Source organism: Odontesthes bonariensis, chromosome 20 (assembly GCF_027942865.1).
Source record: "Odontesthes bonariensis isolate fOdoBon6 chromosome 20, fOdoBon6.hap1, whole genome shotgun sequence".
NCBI lineage: Eukaryota > Metazoa > Chordata > Actinopteri > Atheriniformes > Atherinopsidae > Odontesthes > Odontesthes bonariensis.
The window spans coordinates 16,554,655-16,567,027 of record NC_134525.1 but is presented as its reverse complement, the minus strand read 5'-3'; the positions used below and the strand labels follow the sequence as shown (position 1 = coordinate 16,567,027).

General features: G+C 41.3%; 1 protein-coding gene across 4 annotated transcripts in view; it reads left to right on the top strand.

Annotated features, from left to right (window-relative positions):
* Window positions 1–211: 211 nt before the first annotated feature.
* The window catches only part of sema5a (sema domain, seven thrombospondin repeats (type 1 and type 1-like), transmembrane domain (TM) and short cytoplasmic domain, (semaphorin) 5A), a 141,318-nt gene continuing 129,156 nt past the window's right edge, over window positions 212–12,373 (top strand). For 3 of the 4 annotated variants that reach the window (XM_075452100.1, XM_075452101.1, XM_075452099.1), the window contains exon 1: window positions 218–763. The gene's annotated coding sequence lies outside the window, so the exon portion shown is untranslated. Of the gene's footprint in view, window positions 764–12,373 lie in introns of all 4 variants that reach the window. The other variant, XR_012767694.1, reaches the window with a different exon arrangement.

The window sequence follows — 12,373 nt, the reverse complement described above, 5'->3', positions numbered from 1 at the left end:
TGACCTCTGACCCTGCCGGAGAACACAATCCAGGAGAGATTTTTACTGCTGGGATGAACAGAGCACAGTCAATATGTCACAACAGACATGTCAGACTTGACAAATCCCAGTCATTCCACTTGTAACTCCTGCGTTTTATGGACTCTATCGCTCTCTTCCACCTGCAGGACAGCTGTGCGCCGCTGCCACGTCTCTGATCGCCGCTGGAGTGGACGCGCAAAGTGGGGGCGCAATCCTCAGCCAACAAAACCCTGCTCCCGAGCTGCGCAGCTGTAACTGAAGGCAGTCTCGCGGAGGCATCTCCTTCCTCTGCTCCTCTGGCTGCGTGGGTTTTTTGTTATTTTTATTCTTTTCTTCTTTGCTCAAACACTGACCGTTACAGCTGCGGAAAAGTTTTGCTTTTTCAACGCGCAGTTGCTTTTTCGCACCGCGACACAGAGCTGAGACACATTGTGTGTGGCGCAGCGAGACAGAGCTGGGTGTCCGATTACAAGCCGTGCGCCGAGGAGCCACCGGCACAGAGCGCTTCCCTGTGGGGGCAGAAATAGCACACGGGGCTCCAGAGGGACGAGACAGGGCGCAGTGGAATCTGTGGAGAGATAGGAGTTTTACTGAGGTCCACATTTAACGAGCCACGGCAGAAGTGAGGATATTTCATTTCTCAGCTCATCTTCATTTTCTGTTTCCTCACCACTCTTCTCAGCGGGACAACACACGCAGCTTTTCTCTCTACTAGATGAACGGGAGTTGGGCACCTCACTTGGTAAGAAGCAGCGTATTTTATCAAAGGGCTGCGGGCTGGTGTGCTCCGGCTTTTACTGTTATTCAGAATGTCACAGACGTCTGTTGCAAATGTCCTTCATTACGCGCTGTTTGTTCTTTTTTTTTTGTTTTTCTCTTGATCATTAACGAACCATTTTAATTATATTCTACACACCCACGTTTGCCTTTCTTTTAACTTCAGTGAAATTGTGCCGCAGAATGGGAGTTTGAAACATCGCGCAGTAAAGACACACCGGTCCACAAAATAGTCACACAAATAGTCAGTTTCAGAAGTTTTGCGTTGTGCTCTACGATTTCTGACCACTTGGTGGTGCTGACAGAGTGCAGCCACCACCACACACCACAAAGCTTATCCTCAAACCCTTATATTAACAAATTTGCAGCTGTGTTTGGCTTTTCCTTCCTGCTTTTAACATCCTAATACAGTCGATTAGGTGCTGGTGTCACAACCGACAAGCTTCAGTAGCTCATATTTCCTGTAGTCATTGCAGCAAGTGCACATGTATTTTGGCAGAGGATTGAAAGATACCACTGGTGATGAACTGAAAAAGGAAATAAGAGAGGAGCTTATCAAACAGCAGTGAGCTGGAAATTTCGCTGGTTTCACAGCTGACATGCAAGTTGGGAAATATCACTCTTAGAAAGAATATTAGCATACACATTATGTACTTTATTTATTCATTTTTTTCTGACAATATAAAATGCCCTTACCATTAGAAGTAACATTGAAGCTACTTCATGCCAACTGGCCTCTATATTGTGATTTGATAGAATAAATATTTCCATTTAATTTTCTTTGGGAAAGTTCTCAGCTCTCAATGCTCAAAGGTCAGGAACAGTGTTCACAGCCTCTCTGAGAACCTGACCGTGTGCAGCTTTATGCATATTTTTTACCTGTATTTGCAGCCAGTGTATTCAAGGCCCCTGGCTATACAACACAGACTGAATTAATTGTGCAGAAAAGAGTGTGTCCTTGATGGTTTTTACCCATGGCTTTGTTAAGCTATAAAGGTGTTTTGTAAGTAGTTGAATCAGAGATTTATTTCAGCTTTTCTTACACTACAAATCCCACCTTAAGCAAACATTATGTTTACACAAAAGCTTAACCGGCTCAGAACTGAATGTTCTGTCGGTGAGTTGGACACATTAAATATGGGATAATAAATGCTGCCAAAAATACAAATGGTGTTTTGAAGAGATAATGAGTAGAAATCTGGTGAATTCATAGTGTTCCAGTTGCCCCTGCTGCAGCTTTATTCCCCAACCCTGTTCCTCCTCATTAGTGTATGATTAAGTAGACATAATTATTAAATAAGTCATCTATTCACCTTCTTTTTTCAGGCCCGAGGCATTCACCTTGTCTGAAAACATGCAGATTTTTTTAAACTGATATTTTGCCCTCAACATACTATTTTCCATCCCATTGGTATTCAGGGGGTCTGTGCTTGTTTTGATCACAGTAGCATCTCTGATTAGTTAGCTTCTTCTGATCTTAAGACCTCAAACCCATGAGGACGCTGTGGCTAGTCCATCCCGTCATGTTGTGCTTACCAGTGGAAAGAAGTGACCCTCATCCAGATGGTAGAATACCTTCATACTTTCAGTGTCCAGGCCTTTATTAGATGTTGAATGGTAAAATCCCTCAGGCAAAGAGAGGAGAAAGGGAGAAGAGTGCGAGAGTGAGGTCATGAAAGTGTTGAGTCAAGAAATAATGTGATATGATGCCTCTTGGCAAAGGTTTTCAGTTTATTACGCTCTTGAGCTGCTTGAGAAATGTTGCATGGAAAAAAAACACCAACAATGGAGCTGCAATAGTTAGTTAGTAGCAGAAACGTAATAAAAAATTAAACCTACAGGAGTAGGTGTTGAGCCTCATTTCTTTATATTTTGAAGCCAGAAGCCTTCATGTTGTCTTTTAATGGGGTCTTGAGCAATACTTATCAAGACTTTCTTTGAACACTGGCTGCTTTTCCGCTCGTTTTCAGTTAAAGTAATACTATGTAACATTTCTACCTTAAAGTAACAGCTTGAAAAAAATTGTGCGGCTAGAATGAGTTTTAATATTACGATTGGCCTGTCTCCTATGCCCTTCGGGGGTCTGAGTTGGAATAACTGCGCTATGTAACTTTGCTGGACCGGCCCGGGAGCTGAGCGGAAGTACTTCGACTTGCTTTCTGGCACACCTACCGCAAAAACAAATAGACCCCTCTCACACTCCCAGGTACATTTGATTACTCTTACCTTCTCGGTCGACATAGCTTGCACCTTCTGACTCCTCGCCGGTTCGTCAACAAACGTGAAACGTGAAAGCGAAAGGGTGTTGTATTTACGACAGTGTAACCGTACATTACCTCCAAGCCTGTAGGGGGCGCTCCATAATGTGCTTTTTGAGAAGTTACATTGTATTGCTTTAAGTCGTGGTCCCAGATAATTTTTAAAGTAATTTATCTCTTTTTTTTGTTTGTGTGTTTGTTTGATAAGCCAATTAACACTAACCAATGGACCATTCAAACAAAAAAGGCTCCCAATTCAATAAAGAATAACTGTAGTATCTAATCAAGACAGAGAACTTGAATGAGCCAATTTTAGATTGTATTTACAGGCACATTTTTATCAGCAGTTTCCTGTACATCATCTATTCCCTTCACTTGTTCCACTTTTTCAGTTGCATCTTTGAAAAATTTCAGGGATAACACTGATTGAAAAAATAAGAAAAAAATTATTAGCTGAAAATATCTGAGGCGTATCTGAGCATGGTGTGCAGTGTGGCTCTGAAAAATTGAGAAAACTAAACAGGTGGGAAAAAAGAAGTGTCAGGTCTAAAAGATACCTTCAGTAGATGGACAGAATCTGAGAGTGATTTTCTAAGGAAATCTGAAAAATTAATAATCCAACAAAAGACCTGTAACAGGATCTGAAAGACGCATCTGACCCTTCCGTTGATCCATTTCTTGTTCCCTGCAGCAAATGTTGTCCATGGAAGGGTGTCTGACAATAAGCTGTTCTTAAGTAAGGAAAACAGGGAGAAAAGGATGAGGGATGCCAGATGACACAAAAAGTGATGATCAGTGGCAACAGGTCACATGGAGTGATGAATCCTCCCCAGAGCTCAGTCCTCAACATTATTGAAGCAGTGTGGGATCATCTTGACAGAAAACGGAATAAAAGGCAGCCAACATCCAAAGAGGAGATTTGGAATGTTTAAGATGTCCTTAAACAAATGACAAGAAAGCTTGTCTGACAGGTTAAAGCTGGATTGGAAAATAATGATGGCCATACCAAATATTGACTTCTAAGCTTGTTAGATTTGTACAAACTTTGCTTTCTACACTGTGTTTCCATTTATGTTTGCTCATATTACAATGAATGGCAGCACTTTTCTTGACAAGATATAAAGAAATAGGGGTGGCTCAAGACTTTTGCGCAGTACTGTATATCCAGTTAGAGAACAACAATGTAGAGCAAATAGTCTGCACACTAATCCTTAAATTGTAAATAGTTGTAGCACGAAGCAACAAGAACACTTACCTTCCTGCTCTAAAGTAGAGATGTGTAACAGATAGTGACGAGCCCATTGAATGTTAACCAGTCAGTCCCTCTAATGTTTGGCAAAGAGCAGCATTTGATTTGTGGCACTGATATTTGCACTGTGATGGAAATTTGCCCGAGCTCTGGCACCAGCACAAACACGGTAATTAGCCCCAGCCAGGAGAACTCTGTGATGAAAATGACCCTGGCGGCCTTAGCAGGGTTGTGTGGTCGCCATAGAAACTGATTGAACGACAAGCCCATTGTTGTTGACCTTTGTGATTCTCCAGCCCCTTGAGGGGGGGTGCGAGTCCTGCTGAGAGTGAAAGTAAAAGGCATAATCATGTGCGTTTAAACTAAACAGTCATTACCCTCTGGCCCCTCTGTGCTCTTTAAGGTCCCTTTGGTTACTCATTTATCTGGCAACAGCAAGATGGGGCTTTAGGATAGTTTGTGTCTGTACACATTGCCTCACAAAAGATTGGGGTTTATTGGCTGAGAACTGCACGGGAGCACCTATTTTACAGATTCCCTTCAGAGGATGATTTATTACTCTTACGCAAGTAAACTTGGAGTCTCAAACAATAGCGGAGGTGGTTTACTATTCTTCCCTGCTGTGCTTTGTCCTTTCAGTACCACGGATATTTAGACATCACAACCACTTTGCCAATATCTCATCCCTTCCTTGCTCCACCTGCCACTTCTGATTTCAAGTCTGTAGTGGGCCTGTAGAAACATTCCACATGATAGAAGACACTGATTAACAATATTTGTGTATGTATTTGGAGCTCCCTGGAGAGTTTGCAACTATTTGTGTCAGTTTTAGCACATTCAGAAACATTTCTGACCAATCCCTACATAATAGAAAAACTTGCCAAGGTGTCAGTAGACATACTTTTGTTCCCTTTACATTTCTGCTATTGTCTGTCATTAAGTGAGATGGTGGGATGTTGCTATGGCAACTCCAAGGTTTCCCACATTGGATCTGAAAAGCCCGCCCTTCACAGAGAAAGTGAAAGCTTATCATCCACAACACTTCTGTTTTTTACCGCAAAGTCTCACAACAGTTTCTAAAGAGATTGTAAGGAAGTTATCGAGTGGGATTCACAATATAACCCTATGTCTCATTTTGTTTATCTCTTGTTAATCCTCACCAAACTCTACATTGATGTCATACACATAAGTCTTTCCATCTAAATTAGCTTTAAAGTCGTGTTCTGACTCTTCAAAAACAGACAAGCAGCCATTGCAAGCTGTGTTACATTGTGATCTTTCACTGTCAGAGTAAGGTCGGCACAAACAGATTCAAAATTAAGGCAGACATGAGAAGAGCTGTAAGTGAGGCGATAAAAAGTAGGGGTGCACGTGTGTAATCAGACAAAAGCACACACGCAGCAGTTCTCTGATGGGACGTATCCTTGTCAAACAGGCAGAAGAAGGCAAGGTAATTTCACACTGCATGTTAAACAGCAGAAGCAGCACAGGAGCAGGTGTAGGAAATCATTTGACTTCAGAGGGAGGCAGGGAAGCGCAGGAAGGCAACATGCGAGCCTGGTTGCACTATTATTTCTGCTGCTTGGATCCAAGAATAAATGTCTGCGGTTTGAGCGAAACATCCAGTTTCATGTCGACACGTCAGAGGGAATTAGCTCCACTAAGCCAGCCGTCACTCGCCAGCACTGTTACACTACATTAGTTATGTCCCTATCTCCCTTACAACCTCAAACCCCACTCAAATAGCAAAGGAATCTGTCTTTTAACCATGACGGCTGCCCAGGAGGAAGAGGGAGACTTTATTTGGGTCACTATTAAATCATCCCCAAAGCCTCTTTTTCACCAGGGATCAAGCCAAGAGGATCCAGACTTGATTGTAAACGTCTTTTTTTAAAGTTTTGGAGTTCACTCTTTTTCTCTTTTTTTTCTTGCACTTACATCAGTGCGAGGCTAGAAAGACTAGGACAAGAGAGGAGGATGGGAGTGGTGAGAGGGTGTGATGGGGCGTAATGAGCTGAGGGAAAAGAGGTGAAAAGAGGATTTTGAAATAAGAGACAGAGGAAGAAAGAGTGAGGAGGCATTGCTGGTCTTTGTTTATTGACTGATTAAGTGCCATGGGGCCATTTGAAGGGTGAAATGAGTCATGAGTTGTCACCAAGCACACATGCAGACACATGGAGGGAGACACACACTTTTTGTCCCCCCTCTGTGGCCTGTCACCCAGCTGTATTTCTCAGAAAGATGAATGGCTTTGAAGCGTGAATGAGAGGATCATTTGATAGCGGCGCTCAGCTCGTATATTTCTCTTTTGTAGAAGCTTCTTCTTTTGGAGCTGCAGCTTGTACCTCGGAGGTGAGTGCAAAACTGGACTGCCTCCTGTGAGACTTTGACACTCGTTGCTATGTATAGTCACCGCTAATTTAGCAGCCACCCATTACTAAAGCAGGTGAATGTTTGTGTGTGCTTATTTGTGTGTCATCTGCTATAGTAAATGTTTTTCATATCAACAGGAGGAATTAATGTGGCTAAAATGTTTAGTTTTTTTAGCCCCTCATCGAATGTGCATCGCTGCATCTTATCTTTATGGAGCACATTATTTTAGGATAAGAAGCTCTTTTGATGTTATATGTTTAGAGCTATCTGAGCTTCTATCGCAGCAACACAAACAGCCAGAGAAACTCTAATTTAATCAGTGAGAGGATATAAATACAGAAAATCCTTTAATCTTCAGAAAATGAAAACATTTATCTCTACTTTGAAATATCACGAAGGGCTAATCAGAGCGATGTCCTCGAAAAAAAGAGGAAAATTCAAGTTGCAAGCCAATGCTTCCCACAGCAGATGAATGAGAAAATGAAATTACAGAGCGTGCTATATTCTTTTCATCCAACCTTATATGAAAGTTTGCGATAACATCTAAAAGATAAAGCGGTCCACTACTTGTTGTGCAGCCAAGCAGAAAAAAAGGGTGGCAGAAGAGAGATACAGAGGGAGATTAGAGGCGCGATATAAAGAGAGACAGAGAAGGCTGATAGAGTTAAAAAGATAAGAACTTAAGTTTCTAAGACAAAAGAGGGAGGGGCCTGCTTTTTGAATTGGAAAAATAAAGGGCAGGAGAAAGAGATGAAGATGGGGGCGTGATACCGGGATTGATGAGCAGACAGGCAGCAGGAGCAGGTCTGAGGGAAATAATTGTACAAGGAGCTTCTCTCAAGAGGCCCACAGCCTTGCATACATCCCTCTGCTGGATTCAGCTGTCAGAGTTAGAGGTCCCTAGAGAGGGACGGACAGAGAGAGATAGTCTGGCAAGTCAGAACGGGCCCAGGCCAAAGAGAGAAAGATGAGGATAGAGACAGGAGAAAAGAAGAAATGGTGCACTCTTCCTTACCTCCTATAACGCCTCATTTCCACATATGTGTGTGTTTTATGCAAGTCCATTAATTCCAATGGGAATCCTTTTAATCTCGTTTTTTTTTCCTCTCTGGGATTTGCCTTAGGTATGTTGCAATATTTTAACTTTTGCGGTGGATTTTAGAGAGCAACTGCGTAGCGAACAGGTTAACAAACTACGAGCTTGACAGTCAAACTGATCGCCATCACACAGTCCAGTAAAACTTCAGTTGTAACTAGCCAACATTGGTGTCAAAATAATGGGAAATTGTCTTTCACAAAAACTAACTTACCTTCACTACTGTATTATTAATGTTGTTTTGTCATGGTTTTCCTTACAGTGAACACTGTGGGGAATACTTTTTATTCTATTTTTTCTATTTGACTTTATTTCTTCAAAGACACACACAGGTCCATAGAAAACAATAGGGACAAAAGAAAAAACTGGTGAAAATAAAACAAAATCCACAGTGTCACAAATTTTCATATAGGCTAAGACGCCAATGGTTCCACATACCAGAGTAGAACCTTACTGAGCTTAATGCAGGGTTTGTCAGTGTTGAAATCATGCTGTTAACAGAGTCCAGTAAAGTGTAGTCTTCACTGGTACAGAGCACATACTAAACTTATATATCATATATCATATCAGCATATTAGCTTGTGCGTACATCATAGCACTGTCTGTAAATGTGTCCCGATCATAAGTCAGGTCATCATTTATATAATGTTCAAGGTATTTAACCTCATCACACACTCATACCGAAGTCAGGAAATGATAGCTTACGATCCTTCCTACTCCTTACATTCACACATGACAGTATGCCGTACACTACAGCATATTACAGACTGAACACACAGGCATGTGGAAATAAGGAGTAATCCTTAAAATCTCACGCTCCTACACATTTTCAGTGTGCTAACTCACAAAAATGTGACCCAGTGTGCTCTCCCTGCTAACTTACAAAGCTCCATGCATCACCAAAGTTAGAAAATGTGGGCTTTCTTCACCTTTGCCACCCTCTGGTATTTTGTTGACTTTTTTTCCCATGCGTTTCATCTCTCAGTCTGTGGACAGCGGAGCAAAGATTACAGAAGAGTTCACAAACTCATATATAGAACTTTGTTCCTACACTGTAAATAATTGTATGACCCCTCAGACTTATCTTGTGACCTACTGAAGGGACAACTCTGAGGTTGGATGCCAGTGCACTAAAATATAATGCTGTATTAAAAGAAAAATATACTGGCTACCTCTCAACTGGTTTCCGCAAAAAAAATGCTCGCCATGCATTTGTTACAATAATCTAACAAGGTCATTTAGCCAAAAATACCCTTCTTTTTTTGCTTTCTTCTCACATTCTAGGTAGCTACACTTTGTATTATTTAATTATATTTGCTGATAATTCAGAGTTGAATTTCTGATGCAGATCTTTTACATCATCCACTGCATATTATTAGCTTTTTACAGGAGGGTCGTATGCAGCCTCAGAGAGAGAATTTTTGCAGAAAAAAAAAGAAAAGAAAAAATCTGTGCCACGTCCTCTGTGCTGTGTAAAAGGTTATCTTTTTTTTTTTTAAATTTATATTTAATCACAGCTATTATTCCACTTACAACATGCTATGAAAAGTGAATGTGGAAATGAGGAAATTAGATCTTATCTTCAATGCAGCAACATTTTACTGAACAATTAGTGACTCTATTTGTGCTTCCAAGGGGAAAATGTAATGCCAAAAATTATACACAGGCACGTGGTAAAGTGCTCCATTTCCGAGCAGCTATTTTTTTCCAAAACCTTTCCTGCAATCGCCACACTCTCCAGACATCAAACTCTCAAGAGTCATGCTCTTTACTAGACTGTGTTCAGCACCGGGGTGAATGTGTAGTCTGGCTGCTCAAAGACACAATGCTGCCTCAGTTCTGAAGGTGAAACCACATAGCGGATGTGTGGTCTGTTGTAAACCACCAGCAGTGAATAATAGACCACTTATTATTCCCTTTGAATAACATCTCATTCTTCCTTGAATAAACCATCTAGACAAATGAGCCCCCAGTTAGAAACCGAGTGGCTGACTGCCAACAGTGAGCACCTTATTTTGTTGATTTAAATCTGACTTGACTTTGATTTTTTTTAAATGTGTGCATGGGAGGAAGAAGTAATCTGGGGTTGAATACTGTTTTAGACAACTGGGAATTTTGTTTCAAAGGGATATTGTTTTATGGAACATTAAGTCTAGCCAGGTACTGCACTTCAGCAATAAGGATATCAATTGCTGCAGAAGACAATGGAGTAATTCTAGAGGTTTTGCAAGGAGTGTCCTTTTTTCCCATGCACAGTGTCGGTGGGTTATTACAGTGGTCTGATTATGATGTTTATGAAACAAGAGAAAGTTTCTAGTCTTCTGCTCTGGTTCTATTGTGTTGCTGAGAGCACTGGATAAATGAGATTCATTCATATGCGTTGTGTTGACTCCTGACCTGCGCTTCATCTGCTTTTTTTGGGGCTAAAGTGGATTTTTTTTTAAGGTTTCTTGCTCTTGCATAAAAAACCCAGAAAATCTTAAGGAAGCATCAAAGCACCTAAAAACACACATCGCCAGCATTCACACATCTTGAGGTGTGTGTTATGTGCTTTTGTGTTGTACAGAGAAGCTTTAATCCCTGCAGCAATGTGTAGTACAGGCAGAGATTCAGCTGGGGAAGAGAAACAGAGGCTGTCAGATAGTCAGTAAAGTAAAATCAACAAATAAATCCTCAAGAAGAAGCAAACCAGAGTGTCTTAAGGATGTAACAAAAATATCTCAGTGTACATATATCATGTATATTGATAGTTCTTCTGCTTATTTCTCATGCAACTCGGCTGCATGTGTCAGGACTAAGGGGGTCAGTGCAGCGGGGCGTAGAGCCACTGAAAGGAAAGTCTCTTGTTTCACTTTCTCATAATGGGCTTGCTCCTGCCTGTTGACCTCAGCTTGACCAGACTCGACCCCAACACTGACCCCAACTTTCTCGCACGCCTTTCAAGGAGAAAGAGAGCATTCAAGAGAGGCGGACAGTTGGATGAAATGCATACACGTTTACTGTTTATCATGAGTGCTAAGAAAAAAGGGCACAGTTGTGTGATCTTTCTTTGCACAGGTAAGCTAAGATGAGCCCAGGCAAAAATGCAATTTGTTGCAGCAAACCTCTGCATTTGTTTTTTAAGATTAGGATAGAACTCCTACGCAGAGGATGTGTCTCCTGTGGACTTGCCCTGTACATAACACTTTATTGTACTGCTCTTGTTGTCATTGAAAATAGACCTCTGCCCTTATGAACGCCAGGCTCCATAGCATCCTGATCTATTGTGTGCTCCACACAACTCCCCAAAGGTTTTCCGGGTGAAAAAGTACTTCCCTCACTGTAACGGTTAAGGACATGAGGGAATTCTCTAAAAAGAAGGTGCACAGCACAATGTGAAGTGGAAAATGATGCTAGAGACCACCAAGCAGCTGATTCTCAGGAGCTAATTGTAGTATGGATTGTTTGTTTGGCTCTTTAATGCCTCTGCTGGTATCATGAAAAACCTTAAATTTGTAGCAGATGATCAACAAAGAATTCTAGGTTGACTTTTTGTCCCTTATTCCATTTTTCCATGACCATGTTAAAATACCCACTCACCTCTTCCTCACGCTCTACTGAAAACTTTACGATTCACACAAAGCAATGTTTATCCCCGAAGGGAATACTATTTTTCACTCACTCCTTTCTCATTTGAGAAGGTTGAAGGGCAGGGTCTGGATGTAGTAACGCACATGGAAGCTACCAACCCTAGTTTTATGGGCGGTGTTGTGCATTTTAATAGGCCTGAAACAACAGTGGTTTTCACGTCCTGGAGCCGTTTCAACCACTACAACACCCACAGTGGCGGCTGCAGGTTCTCTGTACAAACACCGAGAGCTACTGAAACCTGTCATTGTCATCAGTGGAGCTCCACACCCACACTGACTCCCTCTGTCCCGCTCCTCTGGTCCCATTTATCATAATTAACTCTTTCTTCCAATTCCAAATGCATGTTTCCTCTTGGCCTGATTTGAAAAAGTAAGCCTTTTTCTTTTTCTTTTTTTTTCCAGTTCAGGATCCCAGTGTGATTTCTGTGTTAACCAGAGTTTGTCAGGTTTAGCTGAACCAATTACACTAATTGTCAGATTACAGTCACTTTATTTCGTCTTTGGTTCTCACTCTTCAGTGCTACAGAGGGAATCGATGACATTCAGGGTTCTCGCGGAACTTTTCAGAGGCTGGAAAAGCTAATTAAGTGTTGTAAATAATATAATATATAATAATAATAATAAAATAATTTCAGCACAAAATGCTGAAATGCCTTTAACGCAACTACATTTTGGAGCAGCATATGATGATAAAGAAAAAGGTAAAGGATGTTAATTGCAGTGTACAGCCGTATGATTTACTGCGATTGTTGTTAAGCATTGGTGTCACAGTGTGCCTCAAGAAGCATTTCATATTTCTATATCTGCCTCAGTGGCTGGGCTATAATTTAGCTGCACGTCTGTTGGTGTCAGCTTCCATGCCGTCTGTCACTCAGACATCCACACACACTTGCATAGACTCTCTTCCTATAAAAGAATGTAACTAGATGAATGATAAATTCAGATTACCCAGCTGTATTATTTGCTTGAA